The sequence below is a fragment of the Equus asinus genome, chromosome 3, assembly GCF_041296235.1.
Source record: "Equus asinus isolate D_3611 breed Donkey chromosome 3, EquAss-T2T_v2, whole genome shotgun sequence".
Lineage (NCBI taxonomy): Eukaryota > Metazoa > Chordata > Mammalia > Perissodactyla > Equidae > Equus > Equus asinus.
In genome coordinates, this window is record NC_091792.1 from 1,277,911 (window position 1) to 1,301,129 (window position 23,219).

The following is a 23,219-nucleotide window of genomic DNA, read 5'->3' on the forward strand; positions in this document are numbered from 1 at the left end:
GCCGACCAACATTCAACAGCAGACCCTCTCAAGATCGTCCATTGCCCTTGCTCCTGTCAGGTGACCACGCTTGGAAGCAGGAGATGGGCCCAGCAGCAGCCAGCAGGTCATGATCCAGCAGGAGCAGTGAGGGACAGAGCCGCTGGTAAGACCGTGGGACACCGGGTGCTCAGTGTGCCAGTTATGTGCTTGGTCCCGGTTTAACAGCCAGTCTCTCTTCCCGACTTTAGCTCTCAGTTATTCCCTACCCTCTCAAATACTTTTAGCATCTATGCTCAGAACACGTGGGCTAGAGTGTAAGACGTATGAATCCCCTAAGTCGTGTGCCGACTATTTGTGTATGCATCTCTGCCTGGAGAGAAGGAAGATTTTCATCAGATTCTTGATGTCTGTGCATTAAAAAACAGAGAGAGATAAGAACCATTCAAATATGACTATAAGCATAGAGAATGTGCTCGCCGTAACCCCTGGTCACGGTGTTTCTCTCCTCCATTTTTACCTCACTTATGGGCCGCTTCGTCTCCATCTTGCTGAGGACCAAAAAGGTGATACTTGTGGTTATTTGCTGATCTGAAAAGAGAGTACCTTCTGAGTCTAGGCATGGGTGCCATCACTTTTTGGCCCCATAAAACTAGCAGAGAACTAAAGTTTAAATGAAGGATCTCGGGAAAGCCATTTTTCCCATGATTTTTCTGAAAATACAAATAGAGGTCTTGACAGGCAGATACCAAATACTTTGCATCATGTTCTTATAGTTGATCTCAATAAAGATCAATTTGTTCTGAATGCTACTCACCTGCTAGTGACTGCCCCAGCCTAGGGCTCATTTATCGTATCATTGTCATTTATATGGATCTATAGAAGTAGGAACTGAGGTATTTTGTTTCCAAAATATTGCAAGTGAGCACTGGAATGAACTCTTCTGCATACACCTGTGCCTGTGCTATAAACCAGTCAAAGTTATGGGTGTAATAACTTTCTTATCGTAGGAAAGAAATGACGATTAGGTAGAGGAAAGGAAGAATGAGCCTTTTTTTCCTTTTAGCAGGTAATTCAGCTTCAGTTTCACTGAGTCTTGTTCATGCATTCAGCATAACATGTTTCCTAAAAATCCCGTGCAGAGTGGACACTTGCATCCGCTGCAGACGCCCAGGGTGTAAGTGTCTGCTCTGCCACTGGATACCTCTCAGAGCCTGGCTGTTGCTGAGAAGTCCTTCCCGGCACGTCCTTGGGTAAACTCCCAGGACTCCTGGGTGTTGCCGTTTCGCAGACCCGGGGCGAGTGCATCTGTCTAGATTACGGCCCTGCCCTGGGTGTTTTAGGTCACCCGGTAAGGGAAAGCGCTCAGCACAGAATGAAAATTTTCCCCTTGCATGCTAATGTTTTTAGAGTAATCATTGTCACTGAAAATAGACTTCCTCTTTCCCCTCTCTTGCTGGAAAATCTTAGGTAATTATGAATGAAGCATTCTGTGCTCTCCCCCCTCCCTCCCTGGATGCTTCGCCCTCACTGTGGGGACAGGCTACTCATTCTGTTCCTGGCCTGACCAGGCGGATTGAGGCGTGTTTTTAAGATGGGATTTTTATCTCTTCAGTAAAGTCATAACGCTAGTCAAAAGATTTTCTCTTCTTGGAGGTGAGGGGTGGGCAAGGAAGTACAAGTTAAGGGAAAAGTGTAGGATAAATTACTAAGAAGAGAGGACAGGAAATTAAAATATTAGCTGTTAGTTAAAAAAAAAGTTACAAGTAAGTCTCAGAGGAGTTCTTCCCATGTTCATGTCCAAAATGAATCTTATTTTGCATTTAGTTTTTCACGGTTGGATAAGCTCAGCCTAGATGTATTTGCAGAGAAAAATAAGCCTAGGACTTATTTTTAGTAATATTTATTTGTTGTGTGTTCTTGAGAAAAATTTTAAACCTCTTTAAGGCTCATTTTATCTGGCAAGAAGGAAAGTAGGTCATAGTCAATAGAAATGGGATCATATAGTATTATATGGATAATATGTGCAGGGCCTGGCACATAGCATGTTCTCAATTTTATATTAGCATTTGTTTATTATTATTCATCACCATTATTAATATTGCCTTCTGTTTTTAATGGTGAATTCATTCAAATTGTATTTTTTGAGCACTTATCAAATACCAGGTTCTGTGTAGGAGCTGGAGTCCCTCTCCTTGTTCAGCTTAGGATCTAGAGTGTGAGACTGACATAAACAAGATAAATAATAAAAATGTCTAGTGTGTTGAATGCCATGAAGTGCTGAGCATGAAAATGTAAAGCAGACAAAGGAAATTGGGGGCATGATGAGGTGGTAATTGAAGGTGAAGTAGTCAGGAAGGGCCTCATGAGAAGATTATATTTTGAGTGAAAACGTGAAAAAGGAATCCCAGCATACCCTGAAGTTACGGGGGGCGGGGTGGAATGTTCCAGGCGGAGGAGAAAAGCCGCCAGCAGGGCAGGAGGAGGCTATCCAGAGTGGTTCAGAGAGAACCCGAACCTCTTAGGCAGCTGGTCACGTGCCACCAGTGATGATTTACACACAAACCCGAGAAGGGATGCAGGTAAGAACCGCGCAAGTTCAAGGAATGGTGAAGTCCACCCAGACTAAAAGGAAACTGCAGAGAAAGGCGGCAGGCTGTGGCCTGGGTCCTGACGGAGAGGAAGAATTTGGATAGTTGGTAAAAGGGTACAAACTTTAAGTTATAAGATGAATGAAGTCTGAGGATCTAATGTGTAACACGGTGACATAGTTGATAACGTATTGTAAAATTGAAATTTGCTTAGAGAATAAAACTTAAGTATTCTGAAAAAAATAAATAAATAAAACTAAATATTTGAGGTGATGGATGTGTTAGTTAACTTGATGGGAGAAATTCTTTCACAATGTGTATGTATAGCGAATCATCGTATTGTATGCTTTACATATCCTACAGTTTTATTTGTCGTTTATACCTCAATGAAGCTGAAAAAAAAGACCTCCAAAGAAAAAGCTCTAATTAAAGTTAGTTTTATATGCATCACAGTTGCATAGCCCACACACTGTCAGCCATAAAACAAGCAAACAAACAGAATACAAGGAATGGCATCCCAGTGGAGAGAAGTGGAGGAGAAAGAGCATGAGATGGAGTGAAATGAGGATGTTGGCTTTGAGGGCTGGGGTGCTGGGCAAAGGAGTGGGGGCGGGGGGAGAGGCAGAGGAAGGTGACCTTGTGTGGAGTGGCAGGTATGGGGGAAAAGATGGAAAATCAGGTGACGCCAAGTTCTGTAAAACCGTAAGGCTAAGCTAAAGATTATTACATGCCATCCTACAAATATTGAGGAACAATTGAAGCAGGCAAGTAACCAGCTGAATTCAAGTCTTTAGCAATATTATTATTCTGACAAGTTTAGAAGAGTCAGGAGATGAAGGAAGTGGTTGGAGTGGTTTAGGAGTGAAGTCAAGAATATGGGTTATGATCATAGAGATAAGAAAAAGGAAGATAGATTTCATATCTTTTAAGGAAAAATCATGAGAGTTGACTCGCTAACTGCACATAGAACATAAAGTTTTCTCTTCCACTTTGAAAATGACCAGTTAAGTGTTGGTGTTAAAGGACAGAGGGAGTCAGGGTGCCCGAGATGCTGTGCGTGCGACCTCCCTAAGGTCCCATCATCAGCCTGGCCTGGCCCCAGTCTCCATGTTGAGAATCGCCCCCCCTCCCCAACCCATGCTGTCTTTGAGAAGTGTTGGTGATAGGTGTTATGCCAGCTGCTTGTGGAGAGCAGAGTTAGAAGGTTTGGATTCACCTGTTAGCACTGGCTTGTAGCTATTTAATTAATGGGGACATTTTCACCCTCTCTCATGAAACAGTTCTACTTTGTTTAGAAAGGGTCACAGAAGCCTTGGCAAGATGAGAAGAGGGTCCTTGTCTGAATATGCTTAGATTCTCCCACCTCTGGTCATGGTTGATGTTTCCTGAGCTAAAATAAGTCATCTATCTCTTCAATAGTTTGAGATGGAATAGTTATTTCTATCATTGTACTTTTTTTCTGTTTATCTTTTAGAAGAAAAATGACTTTTGTTATCTCAAATTTAAATCACCACTTAGACTTTAAAATTAAGGCTTCAAGTGTCCCCTCCGTACAGACCAACCTTATAAACTGAAATCCATCATCATTGTCCCAACAAGCCTGGTCCGTTTATCCTTGGAGTCATAAGACTTCAGACAGAGACTCTGGAGCTCTTCCAATGTGGTCTCCTCAGACTATTCTTCTGTAGGCCATCTGTTTGTTATTAAATGTTTCTTATATTTAATAAAATATATTTATCTTGCGAGTAGAAATCTATTTAAAAGAGAAAGTGTTTATTTTACTATTTACAAGAGTGCTACAATTCTTTCTTTATGTATTTTTCTACTCTCCCCATTACACATGCCCGCCATGATACAAGTCATGACTGAACTGTGTGAAAGTAAAACCTTTGGTATATGTGGTGTCTGGTGTATATTTTAAGGCCCACATTGGTCTCATAGCCTCTATGTCCCAAGAGAATGAATTGTGGAGGACTTGAGGTTCTCATGGGACTCTGCTGCCAACGTTGGCAATTCATAAATTCACACATAGCACTGTGGTATTTTGGGCACGAATGCCTATGTGCGTATGACACGTACTTTGAGTTTAGAACCAGTGAGCCACGCTAAAACAGACTGCACTCTATGAAAGTTATCTTCGTCATTCGTGTTTCGGTTTCCCCATCAAAAGATGAAGTGTCAGTTGCCTCCATTGATCTCACAGGATATTTTAAGCAGAAATGAAAGAGTCTTGGTGAAAACACTTCGTATTCTGAAAGAAAGGTGCATGCAAATAAGGGCACTATAAATGTGTACCCACCTTTGCAGATGTTGACCTGACCAAACCTTTTCCTCAAGATGTGAAATTACTGTGTTATCTTGGCCTTTTTTATGTTGAAAGATTGACAGAACAAGTGATGGGTTTCTGGAGAGTCTGCAGTCATGTAGTTGACATTGCATATGTGTATAACACTTCTGTAATCCTCAACCAAGGGCACGGATAGTCCTTAAATCTTGGTGGGAATCTTGGAAGGGCTTTCAAAAAAAAACCTTGGCTATGTTCTCAAGATTTTGAATCCCTCTCCACACTCACACATGTGCATACACATGTGCACACGCACAAACACATGCAAACAACATCCTTCCTAAAATCCTCCCAACCAACTTGCTCCTGCTTTGTTGAGAACATTGAACTTGCTAGGCAAGAACTTCAACCACTTTCTTTTCCACCTACACCCCCAAATCCAGCTTATCCCCACCTCTGCCTATTCTTAGCACTCTTCAGAATTTCCTTTCTCCATGAGGTAATCATTTCCTAATTCTTCCCTCTGCTTCAGTTCTGTGTTTTTCTGTGGTCATTTTAGAGTGCCACAGCGTGCTTGTTCTTAAATGCACATCTGACCAAGTGCACCCCTTCTTGATACCTTCGATGGATACCCATTGCCAAACTTTGTTAAGGCAGTAGAAGACACCCCCACCCCCACTGTGCAAAGTTTTTGCCATTAAAATGGAGCTCATCTGGTCAGTGCAGAGATGGGTGCAATGTGGGGGCTCTTAGGGCCCCTCACCTACCCGCCTCTTCAGCCAGCGTGACCCTGAGCAGTTCCTCGAACCTTTGGTATCCGAAGAACTTAGTGTGGAAAGCCATTGGCCTACAGGAAGTAGATCAAACTCTGTGCTTGCTGTTCCTCATCTGGCTCCTGACTACTCTTCCACCTCCTGGTCACCATAGTGTCCCCCAGACTCTCTGATGTAATTATTCCCAGCTCTTTATAGGTCTTGAACATAGCATCATAGTTCACACATCCAAGCCTTTGTGTGTGCTGTCCTCTCCCAGTTAACTGCCCTGTTGCCGTCAAGACTCAGCTCAGGTTTCTCATCAGCAAGGCCTCGTGTCTGTGGCTCGGTTGTTCCTCAAACATCGCACCTCCTGTAGTCCTTTGTGCCTGTATTCTCGACAAACTCTAGAGTCCCTAGGACAAAGGCTGTGTCTCATCTTCCTGTTCCTAACATCTTGCACAGTGTCTGGTCACATAGTAGGCACTTACTCATACTCTTCAAAAGAACAAATTCACTCTGTGATCCTTTTCATATCTTTATTTTTCTTTGTCACTTCTGGCTCCTTCTTAAAATACATACAGCACCTACCCCTTAAGGGATGGAGGTGAGGGGCTGTGGAGGGTAGGTGGTTAGAACTTCAAGGGTCTAGGCATGGTGATCTCATGTCCAAAGTTACATTATTTCAGAGCTGGAACCTCAGAGATACTCAACTGGAACCAACACTTGGATAAGTTACATTTGATACTTGTGATTTTCTTTTCCTAAAGTGTCCTACTCAAATTAGATTTATTAAAGTTGGGATTTGTGCTTTTGCTGGCTATTTGGGGAGACCTCAGGGATGCATTCAGGAGTATTGATGAGCATAAATGTTTCATGATAGGAAGAGAAGTTTGAAAGCTATGGTGGATGATAGTTGATGTCTATTGGTGATAATTTTGATGACTAAACACCCCCAATACCTGTGTAGTGAGATGTGAACGTAGGAAATGTTTTGCAAATTCCAGAAAGTTTAGTTGATGGTAGGGTTTCTTTTCCAGCAGTACCTCCTCAGGTGGAAGGAGGGGGGCGGTCGGGTGCTCTGGAATGCAGGCGCTGGCCAGTGTTTGGGGTTGCTGTCCTGGGGCTCTGTGATGTTACGAGGACACAGGGCTAAATCAGCAGGCGGGACCTCTAGAGGGCATTTAGGAAGACTTCTGAGCTCCAGGCTCCCTAACCAAACAGTAGCGTGATTATTAAAATCCATAGCTTTAGAAGAGAGTCAATAAACATCCCACATCAAATGCAGAATTGAATACTTAGGCATTTTAAATGTATTTCATTTAGAACAAAAATTTATAGCCTTCTGTCATATGTTTATTGAAAGTATAAAAGCAGATGGTCTCAAAAAAGATTTTTTTCTCTTATTAAGTTTCATACTTTCCTTTTAAGGTAAGAGAGAGGAGTTTTGTTTGTATAATTTGTATTTTATTTGTCCTTTTTCAAAAAGTTCTACCTTCTTAGAGTGAATTACTTTCCAGACATTTTAGAAATTGAAATTACTATGATGCTTATGCTGTTAGTAAGTCCTCCTAGAGTAGAAAGGTAGGAAAGCTTGTCTGAATGTGCACAGCATGTATTCAGTGTTGAATCAGTGGTTTTTGATTGGGTGATGGGGTTATCATCCTATAGGAAAGAAGATGAGTTCAGATCAAAATGTCTTTATTGATGATGTAGCAGAGACTCGTGTCTCTTCATTAACATGGGTTGTACAACTGGAATACATCATAAAATGCCTGCTTCAAACCTCTGTTGGCGCCAGTCAGAGAAGGCAGAAAGGGGAGAGATGGGGAGAGAAGTGGCCAGGAGATAACAAAGGACAGTTTCCTAAATTTGTGAGACTCAAAATGTTTCTGAAATTGCTACTGCTATCAGCTGAGAGAAAATTTATATATTTTATTTTTTTATTTTTATTTTTTGTTTTTATGTTTTTTAAAATTGGCCCTAAGCTAACATCTGTTGCCAATCTTCTTTTTTTTTTCTTTTTTCCTTCTTCTTCTCCCCAAAGCCCCCCAGTACATAGTTGTATATTCTAGTTGTGAGTGCCTCTGGTTGTGGCATGTGGGACGCCCCCTCAACACAGCTTGATGAGTGGTGCCAGGTCCACACCCAAGATCCAAACCAGCGAAACCTTGGGCCACCGAAGCAGAGCCCACGAACTTAACCACTCTGCCATGGGGTAGGCCCCAATTTATATATTTTAAAGCTTAAAGAAAATGGTATTCCTTTCCCATGCCATGCAGGAATCTTCTTTCCTGCCTTCCTACAAATGGCTAGTCTCCCACCTGACTGGACTCTTCAGTAATGGGAGATGCACTGCGTTAGTACATGTTTACAAAGTTCTTATTGTTCAGTATCATGCTGAGCTAGAATCTGCGTATATTGAAGAATGTTGAATCCCTTTATTACGTAAAGGTCCCTTAAATATCTGTTTGGTATTCGGTATTTCAGAAACGATCAGACCATCATAGGGCTCCCCTACCCCGGTCCTCCAGACGTCACACGTTTGTTGACACGGTCCGCGGGCGCGCTCAGCTCTGCGCCCCCAGAACGCACGGCTCGATCACGGGCGGTCTGTTGACACGGTCCGCGGGCGCGCTCAGCTCTGCGCCCCCAGAAGGCAAGGCTCCATCACGGGCGGTCTGTTGACAGGGTCCGCGGGCCGCTCAGCTCTGCGCCCCCAGAACGCACGGCTCCAACACGGGCGGTTTGGTAACACGGTCCGCGGGCCGCTCAGCTCTGCGCCCCAGAACGCACGGCTCCATCACGGGCGGTTTGCACACGCACTTTGTCTTCTTTTCGCACAAGCAGCTGATAAACCAAAGCTCTTCCATTCTTGCTTTGTGACTGCGATTCTCTAAAGCAGCGCTGAAGATTTAACATTTAATTTGTTACAATACATCTTGCTACTCTGGACCCTCCTTTAAGCCTAGGCAAATTTGTAAAAATCTTTCTCCAGTTCATGAATTGTTATATACACAGGCTGTCTCTTTATTCCCTCTCATTCTCATTTCCTCTATAAATTTTATAATCATGACTTCTGTTTTCTTTGATATTACTGATTAAAATGTCTATATAATTTCTCTTTAAAAGTAATCATTGAGAGAACAATTCATACTTTTTTTTTAAATTAAAATCTTACCTAAAACTTAGAACAGCTCTCACTCCTGACGTCCTTCATCTTCTCTATTTTTAACTCTCTCCTCTGCAAAGTAGAGGGCTTGTCCCTCTTACTTCACAGGAGAAAAGGATCGACTTTCATGATGTAACACCATACTTTTCAAACCTTAAGAGTCAGCTTTGTATTTGCAGCTGGCAGCGTAATCAGATGGATGCCACAGACGGGAGGTTCCGCATCAGGGCAGGAGCTGAGGAAGGTTAAGAGGCACTCCCCCCACAACCCCACCCAAAGGGGCAACCCTGAAACGGCTTGGCCTCACTGGAAGTACTTTAGGGCGTTTGTTCAGCGAGTTGGGCACAATGAGGAATTGAGAACTTAAGGACGTAGTAGAAGGTTGCCTTGAGCACGCAGCAGCAGTGGTCTCGCTTCTGAGTTTGTGGTGACTTTTGCCTTTACTCAGGGAGAAAGAGTGCTGTCTCATTGGTTCTGCAGATAATGCATTTCTTATCTCTGACCCTTTGACAGACTTATTTTCCATATAACCAGTTCCTCAGGAATAGCAGCTATACACTTGATCATAGATTATGGAAATCTGAGACTGGTCTAAGTCACACTAGAATCTGAGGGTCAGAATGATACAATAAGCACAGCTGACACTGACAGGAAGAGCTGTGAATTTATTTTTAGAGAATGTTAGAGGAAAAAAATGTTAATAATCTTTAAACTTCCCTAAGTTTTCTGTTTCCCTAAGCCCCGTTCATCAATTATTTCTATTTGGGAAATTCCTTCAAGAATTTTGTTTTGTGAACATAGGAAAAGGCATATTTATGAAAAATTTCTGCTACATCCCTCCTCTTTATATGTTCACTCCACCACGACCTAATTACCTTTTCACTGAGTTCTCCTTTACTCCCTTCCACCCTTGAACTGTGCTCATTTTCTTCCCTTTCCAGGAACACTGCCTCCTGCTGCTCAGCACATCAGCAGCCGCGTGTCTGATAGGAGTGCATACACAGTTTCAGTACCCACATCATACATCTAATCAAAATAAGAAAGAAGGTTGACTTCACTGGGGTGCTATGTTTTGCTTTTCTCATGTTCAAGCTCCAAGTTCTATGTTCATAAGATAGTTATGTCCTGAGACACTTGATAATACTATAATTGAAATCCCCACTGTTGAACCCTTCCACCCTTGGAAGACTGGGAAGAATTCTCTTTAAATTCAGTTATTTAGCTGAACGTTTAAATACTTGCAAATCAAGAGTTTAATTTAGAAACATTACATTTGGTATATTTTTAAAAGTTGGATGAATTGCTCTTTATAACAAAATCATCTCTTCTTCAAAAAAGTTGCCATTTTTTCCCAATTACATAATTGAGAAGAAATCTTTTCCTGTTGAAGTGGTTCATATTTATACATCTTATTTGCCCTGTTATTTAATGCAAGGTATTTCCTAAAAGTTTTACAGAAAGTGTAAGTCTCTCTTTTCATGCGTTGATAGTAAATAACACAATAGATGTGAGGCAAAAAAAGAAAAGATTTAAAAAATGATAACTTGTGAGTATATTGGTGATATGCTTATTTTTGTTCCATTGCAGTGTTCAATAGATTTTAGTAAATAAAATTATCAATTGATAACATGTAAACCAGACACTTTAGTAAATGGAGATATTGCTTATTTGTGAGGGTTTTTTAAAAATTTAATTTTACCTAGAGGGTTTCAGGACTACTTACTACAGATTTTAGGAAGCAAAGTATAGAGCAACAGAAGGTCACCTCCCAGTTGGGGCTGGGGTTGAATTCCTGCCCGTGTAGTCCAATGTGGTTTTGTTAACAGAGCATCTTCATCCAGATCTCTGCCTGACTAACTCCTGCCCTCCAGGTTCAAGTGGCCATGGAAATTACTGCATATTTGTGAGATAGCACCCATCTCCAGCATCTTCATTCCTTGACACAGTATGAACACAGATATATATCCAATGAACCGGTTCCATGAGTTACGAATATATATAAATACGTCCCTACATAGCTATCTCTTCAAATGTTATTACTACAGAAAGCTTGTAAAAACTGTGGATAAATAACATACACTAACCTTACTTAATGGACGGCTGATGCTGAAAACAAGATGAGAATCAAATGAATTCTGTTTTTCCCAGCCCTTATCTTTGGGAAGACTGAGTCCTCTGTGAGGTGAGGTGACTCAGGGTGCAGCGTGATTTCTGGGTGGTACTGAGTCCGCCTCTCCAGTTCTCTGTATTTCTCATCCCACTGCTCTGTATGGCCGCTAAAGAATCTGTAATTCAGTTTTTCTTTTTAATCTTTCTCATAAACTACTACATTATTATTAAAGGAATACAGGAAAGATTTTTCCTAATTACTCATTGTTCTCAGACACATTAGTGCTTGTTTTTCTTCTCTGAAGTTCTGTTTTCCTCAAAGGCAGTAGCTTTTTGGCCTCTTCTAAATGACATTTAGTATTTTTAATAACATCATAACTTTAATCAATGGCTACATTAAGCCCTTATTTTGAAACATATTTCTACTTACTTTTTGTAACGAGGCTTGGGTTTTCATTATTATTATTATTATTTATAATTTATTGAAGAGGAAGTGCCAGCCTGTAGGTCCCATAGTTTTGTAGTAAGATTACCTTCGACAAAGTAGTGGACTCTGTTAACACACCATGAAGATTTCATTGTGAAGACATGGAATGACTGTTAACTAGAGCAGGCAAAATGGAGATAGGAAATACAAACATTTTCTGAAACCAAGCAGAACGTGAGTAAATAAAGGTACCAAATGTAACTGGATACCTGGCCACCTGATATTTATGAATGTCATAAGAAATGTCACTGGAAACATTTGAATTGCTTGGTCATCTATGTAAACTGAAAATGATAATGATTATCATTGATTTACTGGACAAAGAAGAGAGTTGGGAAAGTGCTATCAATATCAAGTCAGTTACTTTGAAACGTTTTATATAAGACGTGAGATAAAAAATAGTGCCGTATGATTATAAGGCAAGAACTACTTCCATTCTTACGTAGACCAAATAAATTTGTATTTGGCCCATATAATTTCTCCAGAATACACAAAGCACCCAATTAGTTTAGAAGATGATTGGAAAATGATGTGGTAGGAGAGGGTTTTAAGCTATGGATTTACTGGAAAATAACCATATTTCCAACTTTTAAAATATCTTAAGCAATACTGTGAGCAGCTGGGAAGTGAATGTGCTTTGTATCCGAGAAAGATCTTTATGTGTCTATCAGGGTATTTCATCATGCGGACACGGTGCCTGGCCTGGGAAGCACCCTCCCTCAACTCTCACTTGCAGGACTGATGCTGCGCAGCAGTAGGCGATACCAAGGAGAAGCAGAGCCGTGGTGAGGGATGTTGAGGAAGTGTCTTGGGCAACATCTGAGTAGGTTTTAATTACAATGAGGAACACACAACCTCTGTGAAGTCATCCCCGACTCACTTAGGCCAGTTTAGCTCCTTTCTTTTCTATGTCTCCAAATCGTGTTATATATAATCTATTAGAAAACTAATCACACTGTTTCTTCAGGATGTTTACAGTGTCTCTCCTCCTAAGGGACAAGAAGAATGTTGAATCCTTAGTACATACCAGGCACTACGTAAGATACTCAAATGAATCATGGGCTGCTACTGTTGCCTAAAAGTGTAGACCCCATGTAATGTCAGGCATGTGGTCAATAGAAAAATTGCTCTCAGTTATTCAGAATAATTTACGAATGGATGGATCCCTTTTTCTGTGCTTTGTAAAGTTTAAATAATCTAAAAGTTACACGTTTCTTGGAAAATTGAAAGTGAGGGAACACTTAAGCTCTGAGTCTCATTGCAGGATAACAATTTGAAGAGTTTAAAGATAGTATTCCAAAGGAATAAACTTATTTAGGCTTTACACCTCCTTTGAGCTGATTTTAGTAATATATATTTCCCCATAACACCATTCACTCTATCTAGGTTTTCTAGTTTATTGGTCTAAAGTACATGGCGTTTTATTATTCTCTTCATGTTCCCTGTGCCTGTGGATACAGCACCTCTGTCCACACTACTTTATGTGAGCTTTCTTCATTGCCTTAGTTAGTGATTTTTCTATCCACTGTATTCCTTTTCAGAGCATTTACTCTTGGATTTATTTATTAAGCCTACTATGTAGGTTTTTGTTAGTAATTAATTCTCTCATTATTATTAATTAATTCATTATTATTAATTTTCCCTTCTTTGCTGAAGTTTGTTTTATTTTGTTTCCCTATATTATTGGGTTAGAATGCTTGTGTCATTTATTTTTATTCTGTTGTCAATAAAAGGATTTTAAGGGTCTGGTTATAATTTGGCTGCAGTCATGCATTTTGAGATGTGCTGTATTCATTACCATTTTTTCAAAATTTCTTTATTTAAAGTTTTCATTTCTTCTTTCAGCAAAAAGTTATTTAGAGAAAGAAAGAAACAAAAATCTCTTCAGCTTATTCTCCACTTGACTAGTATTATTATTTGCAGCATTAAAGCTTTTTTCCACTTGACTACTGTTATTAATTCTGTTGTTTTGCCTCTTTTCATTCGGTCTTATATTTTGCTATGGAATTATGTTCCCTGGCATTATTTTCCTTTACTTCTTAGTTTCAGTCTATTTCCTAACTTAATCATCAATCTGTTGTCTTGAAGAGTTGAGAACTTTACTTGCCAGCACAAGGCACATGAGGTCTAAGATTTATTTCTTGCACACAAAGCAAATCACTTCTGAAGGCATGCTGTTCTCTGTTCAGTCATATGTTTCTTCTTCTTTTGGTTGAAGTTCTTTTTTTCATAGGTACAGTGGATACCATCTGGTGCCATTATAGGTACCAGTCTATTCGCACATCCTCAAGGCGGGCTGAGTCACCCAGTACCACAAAGCGTGATAGGATCTCTGTTCCAAACATTCTTTCAGTGGGACATTTAGAACATTATCACTGCAAAGCTTGTTTCTGTTTGTTGAAAATATTGCTCAAGAGACCCACCCCCCCACACCCTGGGTCTCTCCCTGACTTGCCCTGGCCTCTAGTCCAGGTAGTAATTTGGTTGTGTCTGATTTTCCTTTTTGGTTGAGGAAGAGCTCTGTCCCGGGCGCCCCCCTCCCCCTACCGGCTCAGGGACTGGAGCACTTGTCCAGTGAGCCGCTCGGAGTGAGAGGCCAGACCGGAGACACACCTGCCGCCCACAGGTGCTGTTCGCTGAGTTTGTGCATCTTTCCTTCCCCGGGGCTGCTGCCTTTGGCTGCTTGCTGGTTAAATGAGACGTAAATACCTATTTCTCCAGAGCTCCCTCGCCCTCTCTCTTGCTGCTGGACAGGAGCAGGGCGCCTTGGGGTGGGGAGACAGCCTCCCACGTCAGGGTGAGCCTCCTGCGCCAGCACGCAGCGCGCAGAGTTGGGTTTCCGTGATATTTCCAGTTCCCCCTCCGCTGTGGCTCGGAGGCGGAGGCTCGGGGGCCACGTCTCCCTCCCTCCTGTTGGTGCTTCCACCCCAGCCCTGCCCTCCCAGTGAGGGCGCCGAGGCAGTGGGCTTGGGTTTGTTCAGTCGTTTTCTGCGGCGTTCCATGACCAGCTTCGCAAGGGGGCCGTACTTGGACTCTCAGTGACGTCCTCTGACATGGATTTGCCTGCATTTTATCCAGAAGGTCCTCAAACTCTCTACCTCCTAGCTGGCACTATTCCCTGGTATCTTGGTGCTGATGCAGGATATCTTCCAATTTTTGTTTTTCTCTGATTATTTCAATTGTTTACTGGGAAGAGGGCTTGGATGTCTGCTCTGACGTCACTGCTTCTCTACAAGTTCTCCAGCCTAATTTTGTTCATGAACACAATGAAAATTAGCTCCTTAAATGGATGTAATATTGGATGCCACTGTCAAGGAAATTCCAAGTAAAAAGCAAGCTTTCCAGAAGAGAGAATCAATTGTCAGCCAGTCTTACAAAGACAAAAATAAGCCAAATCTTACAGAACAGATTCTGGAGTAAACTTTTTTTACATTTCTAATTCAATTTGAACTCTTCAAATGAAACTGAAGAGCTAAAACCTTCAACTAATAAGGATTCTAAGCATTAATTTATGGAAATCTATAAGCTCACTGGAAATTTTACATAAATTTTGGTAGAAGAGGGAACCAGCTGTTTTCATAAGGTTCTCAACAGGATCTCAAAGCTGCAGGACTGATGCTGTAAACGTGTAAGAAAACTTAGGCAAGAATTCATCATCTTATGAGTTTCTAGTTTGGATGATGAACTTGATTCCACATGAGGTGGCTTTAGCACAAACATGAGGACTTTAAGCGTGGAAACTCTCCTTTTACTGAAACTGGATTTGCAGTAATTCCAAGTGTATCCAGAATAACCCACAGATTTTAACCAGGATCCTGTATTGCATAGTTCTCTGGTGTGCTCGAGAGGAAGGAGGAGGGAGTTTTAAAAGACGAGTGGCGAGCACATTCAGCTTGTCTTGGCTGTAGCTTCAGTTTCGGTGATGTATTAAGGGAACATGGGAGGACCTGAAAGGATTGGCCATGGTGGCCACTCCATACTTTGATGGTTTCAAAGGGGACACTTCCCTCTTAACACAGCCTTTTCTGCTGTCGAAGACGCTATAAATGTTTCATTATGCAGCTAGGCGTTAGTGGAATAAATAAGGCTTGCTCTTCTGACGTAGCCGAATTTTCTCATAAGCTTTTTTGTTTGGTGGGAACTGATAGAACAATTTCCTACAAAAATTGAACAGATTGTTCAGTTTGTGAACAATCCAACTGGCCAGCGTTGAGCAGGACTGTCCTACGTATTCCTCCAAATTACATTTTGAGACCTCTCGGGAGTCAGTTTCCTCAATTGGGAAACTCTGGTTTTCTCATTTATTTTTATCATCTAATTATTTCACTTGCCATTAAGTATAAGGGACACAGAGAGACTTGATTTATTTTTATGTGCAACAAGCTAAAAAATGTAATTAGGGCATCTTTGTTTTACCACTTAACCCTTTCATATTTTTTGACTCTTTTCCAATCACAGAAAATGTGCTGAATGTGCCCAGCTTGGCTTCCTAGTTTATAGGATGAAGAGGAAGAATAGTAGTGTGAGTAAGTGGTGTTTCCCATTAATCTTGAAGTTTGGGATTAATTTAGCATTAATTCTATTTTTTGGTGTCTTCCTGTTTTTTTGACGTGGTGACCTGCCATAACAAAGAGGAAACAGCAGGAAACTTGGTACCAATTAAAACCAGTCTCCTTCCACCAAGAACTGAAGTGTCAGCAAATGGAATCTCAAATTCAAGTAGTGATAAGTGTTTTAGAGTGAAACAGGAATAAAGGGACAGAGATATTAAATTTTAACATCTGCTGGAAAACGATTAAAACTCATGCCAGTTTAATTAAGTTTGGTATTTAGTAAGTTACAACTTGCAGAGCAGAAATACAAATCTACGCCTAATGCATGGTGTATATGTTTGGATGGCAGCCGCTTCCAACAAAACTCAATACACTGGGATGAATGTTGTTTATACGCTCACCTTTGCTTTCATTCCAGTTCTGAGTTATTCAGCCAGGGTGATTACGTTTGTACCAGTATAACTCCAAAATAAGTTTACATATGATTAGCAATATTTGAAGTTTGAAGTTTGAATTTTTTCTCTGATGAGTCAAGTGTAATAACAGGTTTCTGGAGCAAAACACATCTTCAACCTTATCTGGAAAGAAATTTGAAGTATCTGTTCTTCCCTGAGCTGCTCTGGATGATCCTGGACACAGAACACGCTGACTGTGGATCTTCCCATTAGATAGACAGCTGAGCTGACGTCCACGGTTAGAGGTCTAAATGCTCTGTGCCCATTGATTCAGGTCCACGGCCAATATGATGTGCTTTCAATGACTTTGTTTTAACTAAAATAGTACGTATGCCAGGTTGGTTTGTCACAGTGTGAACAGAACAGAACAGAAATCTGACAGCAGATTTTTTCCATATTTGTTTGTGTTTCTTAATGGAATTAAATAGTAGTTTTACTTTTCCACAGTGAAGATAGTTTGTTAATAAAAGATGTCTTTAAGAAAATTCAGAAGTGTTAACCTTGTAGCTAGCTGTGATGTAGCTATTTTAAACAGAAACAGATAAGTCAGAATTTATTTCTAACCATCGGGGACACCAAAATGCTAAGATTTCCCCCATGTGATTGGCAGAAAATATTTAGCTACAAATATTTAGTTATAGACACATCAGGTTTGTTTGTTTACAGTGGAGCCTATCAAGAATAAGCATATCTATTCTCTTTTCATTCACTCCATAGGCACATACCTGTGTGAGGCTTTAAGATGGGGAGGGAAGGTAGATAAGACATGGAATTTGCCCATAGGGAGTTCAGAAATAACTGAGTCAAAGAAGGACAAACTTTGTTGATAACCAGAGGGGGTCACCAAGGCAACCTAGGGCTCCAAATCTCTATGTGAGGTCCTTCACTTTTATCTATGTGCTAAAAAATAAACAAATCATTTTTGTTGTAGTAAAAGTAGTTTTTGAGGATTTATTTTTTGTGTGCTGGGACCTGGGTTAAAAATAAACATGTACAGGAAGAGACTTTAAACTTATTTTCCTCAATTGCTAGTTCAATGACTAGGTAGTTTTTTATCTGTACCTCATAGTACTTTTTCTCTTTGTGGAAGTGTTGTGTGATCCATTTTTTAATGCACTTAGTCACTAAAATAAATTTCTATGTTAAAAGGCATAATTTTTAAATGTACATCTTAAAATTCCTATAAACCAGTAGGAGAGAGGATATGTATACAAAGTCATTCATTCATTCAACAAATATCGAGTGTCTACTTTCTGCCAGGTACTGAGTTAAGTGGTAAGGTTGTGACTAAGAAGCCAATAGACACAGCTCGTACTCTGTGAGAACTGAAGCCCAGACAGATAAGGAAAGGCAGCTACAGGACACTGTGTTAAGTGCTATGATGCGGAAGAATATCCAGTGTTCTTAGAACATCCTGGGGAGCATCTAACACCCTCTTGGGAAGTCGTTCAAGGTTTCCTAGAGGAAGTATTGTCTATACTAAGACCTGAATAGAATTAGCGAGAGTTAATTTGCTCAGAGTGGGAAGGGTGAAAGGGAGAGAGATAGGGAAGATGTGTTGCAGTGAGAAGGACCACATGGCAAAGGCACAGAGGCAAGAGAGAATGTGGTGTGCTGAAACTATAAATTACAAATATATCAACAAGAGGCTGGGGCAAATGGGCATGAGAGAAAAGGTGGCAGAGAGGGCCAGGGCTAGATCCTGATAGCGTTATGGACATGTTAAAGGGTATGGAAGGCTAAGAGAATCTACTGAAGGGTGGGAGGTACGTAGAGAATGATGGTATTCAGCATTGGGCTTTAGTATGGACAATAGGTAGAAGATGAGCAAGACTAGAGGCAAGAAGTCCGTTTAATGGACTGTTGTGGTAATCCAGGAACAAGATGGGGGCGGCAGGAGCTCTGGTAGTAAGGGTGAGGATGTGGACGAGTTATGGATTCCAGAGACAAGGAGAAGGTAGAACCAATAATACTTGGTATTTGATGGGATGTTTGCAAGATGGAAGAAAGAATCAAACATCCAGGGTTTCTTCCTAAGTAACCGGGTAGATGACATTACCGCTCACTCTGATAGGGAATATCCAAGAGAGGGTAAGTTTGGAGTGAAAGACACTGAGTTCTGTTTTGGATATACAGATGACTAGGGGATAATTGCAAATTCAAATTGAGGACTCGAAGGAGATCGGGGATTGATCTCCAACTTGAGCTCATGGGAGTTAAATAGGTCAGCCAGCAAATCATCCCCACTGTCTTTGTGGCCATCTCTTGAGTCACCTTGCTGACTTTTCTTTCTCTTTGCATTCTCTAAATTCTGGAGTTTTCTTGGCCCCAGTCTCAGGCCGTCTTCTCTCTTCTCTCTCTGGGAGTGAGCTCATCCATTCCGATGGCTTTAAACACCGTTGGTAGGCTGGCACAGCTCAAAGGTGTCTCCTGCCTAGAGCTCTTAGTTCTTGACATTTATACTCAACCGCCTGCCTGATACACCCAGTTGAATGATAATGTGCATTTCAAGCTTAGCTTTTTCCAGAAGGAACTCATAATTTTCCCATCAATCTTGTTACCCCCATTCACCTCTGCCTCAGTGAGTGGCAGGCACCATCACCAACCTTGTGTCTTAAGCCAAAACTCAACATATCATCCTGGTGTCTTCCCTTTCGTTTACTCCCTCACATCCAATCCATTACCAGGTTGCTTTGTTTCTGCCTCCAAAATATATCCTAAATCCCCCACTTCTCTGTATTTCCATTGCTGTCACCCTAGTCCAGGATGTCGTATCCTTTCTCTGGGTTACTGCAGTCTCCCAACTTGACGCATCTACTCAATGCCTTTAATTCATTCTTCACAAACTGTCAGAGTGATCTTTGAAGACTCCAGATCAGATCATGCAACTATTCTACATGTAATGTTCTGATGGCTTCCCATAGGATTTCAGTAGCAATGGAAGCACTGTATCCCTACCTGGCCCTTACATACCTGTAACCTCATCTTGAAACCTCTCATTCTCTCTCTTGCTCACTGAGAACCAACCAGACCAATTTCTCTGTTCCTCAGATCTGCCAAGATCATTTATGCTTCGGTGGCTTTGTACTTTCCTTTCCTTCTGACTGGACCATTCTCCCCCGAGCTCATCTACCACTGGCTTTGTCATTCACCTCAGATGATGTCAGCAACTCAGAGTCTTCTAACTTCTCTATCTTAGCAGTCCCATTGCAGTCCCTCTCTATCCGACTGTTTAGATTTCTTTCCTTCACAGCACTTATCAATCTGCGGTTGTCTTATTTACTTGTTTATCTAAATAAACTTCACTAATGTGGGACCCCATTGTATGTGCATATATTGCAAAATGATCACACAATAAGATTGCCTAATGTCTATCACCTCATATAGTTACAGTTTCTCTGTGTGTGTGATAACTTTTAAGATGTACTCTTAGCAACTTTCAATTATACAATATGGTATTGTTAAATATAGTCATCATGCTGTACATTACATCCCCACTACTTATTTATTTTATAACTAGAAGTTTCTATTCTATCTTTTGACCACATTCACTCATTTTGCCACCTCGCCACCCCCCACCCCCACCTCTAGTGACCACCAACCTGTGCTGTGTATCTGTGAGTTCAGGTGTGTTTGTTTGTTTTAGATTCCATGTAAGTGAGAGCATATGGTATTTGTCTTTCTCTGACTTATTTCACTTAGCATAGTGCCCTCAGGGTCCATCCATGTTGTTGCAAATGGCAGGATTTCCTTATTTTTTATGGCTGAATAATATTCCAGTACACACACACACATCACATTTTCTTTATCTGTTCATCCATTGATGGACACTTAGGTTGTTTCCATATCTTGGCTACTGTGAATAATACTCCCATGAGCATGGAGGTGCAGACATCTCTTCAACATAGTGTTTTTGTTTCCTTCAGATATAAAACCAGAAGTAGAATTGCTGGATCTTATGGTAGTTCTATTTTAAATTTTTTGAAGAACCTCCATACTGTTTTCCAAAGTGGCTGCACCAGTTTACATACCAACAGTGTGCAAGTGTGGCCTTTTCTCCACATCTTCGCCAGCATTTGTTATCTCTGTCTTTCAGATGATAACCATTCTAACAGGCAGTGAGGTGATATCTCATAGTGATTTGGTTTGCATTTCCCTATTGATTAGTGATGTTGAACACCTTCTGATGTACCTGTTGGCCATTTGTATATCTTCTTCAGAAAAATGTCTTTTCTGATCCCTTGTCCATTTTTTAATTGGATTATTTGTTTTTCTTTACTATAGAGTTATATAAATTCTTTATATATTTTGGATATTAACCTCTGATCAGATGTATGATTTTCAAATATTGTTTCCCATTCTGCAGGTTGTTTTACATTTTGTTGATTGTTTCTTTTGTTGTTCAGAAGCTTTTTAGTTTGATATAGTCCCACTTGGCCATTTTTGATTTTGTTGTTTGTGCTTTAGGTGTCATATCCAAAATATCATTGCCAAGACCTGTGTTAAGGAGCTATGTTTTCTTCTAGGAGTTTTATGGCTTCAGGTCTTATGTTCAAGTCTTTAATCCATTTTGAATTAGTTTTTGTGGATGGTGTAAGATAGGGGTCTATTTTGGTTCTTTTGCGTGTGAATACCCAGTTTTCCCAGCACCATTTATTGAACACTGTCTTGTTCTCCATTGAGTGTTCTTGGCTCCCTTGTAAAATTAATTGACCATATATGCATAGGTTTATTTCTGGACTCTCGATTCTGTTCCATTTATCTGCATGTCTGTTTTTATGCCAGTATCATACTGTTTTGATTAATACACATTTATAGGATAGCTTGAAGTCAGGAAGTGTGATACCTCTAGCTTTGTTCTTCTTTCTCGGGATTGCTTTGGCTGTTTGAGGTCTTTTGTGGTTGCTTATAAATTTTAGGATGGTTTTTTCTTCTTCTTTAAAAATCTTCCATTGGAATCGATAGGGATTGCATTGCACCTATAGACGGATTTGGGTAGTATGGAAAGTTTAACATTATTAATTTCTCCAGTCCGTGAACTTTCCATTTATTTGCATCTTCTTTGATTTCTTTCATTAACGTTTTATAGCTTTCACTGTGGAGATCTTTCACCTCCTTGATTAAATTTATTCCTAAATATTTTATTGTTTTTGATGCAATTGCAAGTGGGATTATTTTATTTGTTTCTTTTTCACCTAATTCGTTGTTCGTATATAGAAATGCTACTTATTTTTGTCCGTTAGTTTTGTATCCTGCAGTTTTACTGAATTCGTTGATTAGATCTAATAGTTTTTTGGTGGAGTCTTTAGGATTTTTCTATATATTAAATCATGTCGTCTGCAAATAGAGACAATTTTACCTCTTCCTTACCAATTCCGATGCCTTTTATTTCTTTTTTGCCTGATTTCTCTGGGTAGAACTTCCAACACTATGCTGAATAAAAGCGACGAGAGTGGGCATCCTTGTCTTGTTCCTGATCTTAGAGGAAAAGCTTCAACCTTTCACCATTGAGTATGGTGTCAGCCTTGGGCTTGTCAGACATGGCCTTTATTAGGTTGAGGTACATTCCTTCTATACTCAGTTTGTTGAGTTTTTTATCATGAACAGATGTGGAATTTTGTCAAATGCTTTTTCTGCATCTACTGAGATGGTCATATGATTTTTATCTTTCATTTTATTAATGTGATGTATCACATTTATTGATTTGGGTATGTTGAACCATCTTCGCATCTCAGAGATGAATCCCTCTTGATCATGGTGTATGATCCTTTTAATGTGCTGTTGAATTTGGTTTGCTATTATTTTCTTCAGAGTTTTCACATGTATATTCATTAGGGTTATTGGCCTGTAGTTTTCTTTTTTTGTAGTATCTTCATCTAGCTTTGGTGTCAGGGTAATGCTGGCCTCATTTGGGGAATGTTCCTTCCTTTTCAATTCTCTGGAAGAGTTTGAGAAGAATTGACATTAATTCTTCTTTAAATGTTTAGTAAAATACACCATCGAAACCATCTGGTCCAGGCCTTTCTTTGTTGGGAAGTTTTTGGTTACTGATTCAATCTCCTTAATCATTATTGGTCTGTTCAAATTTTCTATTTCTTCGTGATTCAGTCTTGGTAGTTTGCATGTTTCTAGGAATTTATCCATTTCTTCTAGGGTGTCCAGTTTGTTGGTGTATAGTTGTTCATAGTATGTATTTCTGTGGTATCAATTGTAATGTCTCTTCTTTCATTTGTAATTTTATTTATTTAATAAAATTTTAGTCCTCTCTCTTTTTTCTTGGTTAACCTAGCAAAATTTGTCAATTTTTTTAGCTTTTCAAAGAACCAACTCTTAGTTTTTTTAAATCTTTTCTGTTTTTTTCTTTTTGGTTCTCTATTTCGTTTATTTCTTCTCTAATCTTATTATTTCCTTCCTTCTGCTTTGAGTTTTGTTTGCACAGCTATACTTTAAACTAGAGTGAAATTATCCATTTGTGTACCCTAAATCAAAGTAGGGGTCCCAAAATTTTAGAAATTGAAATTGTGAAGGCTGTCTATATTTTCTAGTGTTCTTTCCAGCTTAGATAAAAATGGAATTAATGTTATTAGTCCCAATTTTCTAACTTTCCATTATTAAAAGGAAATGCATTCATTCTCCTCTCCTCCCACCCCCCAGCCCCCACCAAAAGACTCCATGGAATTCGTGTTTTACAAATGCATGTGCTCATCTATTATTTTTTTAAAGGTGCACTTTTTTGGGGTGAGGAAGATTGGCCCTGAGCTCACATCTATTGCCAATCTTCCTCTTTTTTTTTTTCTCCCCAAAGCCCCAGCACATAGTTGTATATCCTAGTTACAG

At 40.1% G+C, this 23,219-nt stretch overlaps 1 protein-coding gene across 6 annotated transcripts in view; it reads left to right on the forward strand.

Annotated features, from left to right (window-relative positions):
* TET2 (tet methylcytosine dioxygenase 2) overlaps window positions 1-23,219 on the forward strand; it is a 118,408-nt gene that overhangs the window by 34,392 nt on the left and 60,797 nt on the right. For all 6 annotated transcript variants that reach the window (XR_011501808.1, XR_006525785.2, XR_011501809.1 and 3 more), the window contains exon 2: window positions 1-145. The gene's annotated coding sequence lies outside the window, so the exon portion shown is untranslated. The remainder of the gene's footprint in view (window positions 146-23,219) is intronic.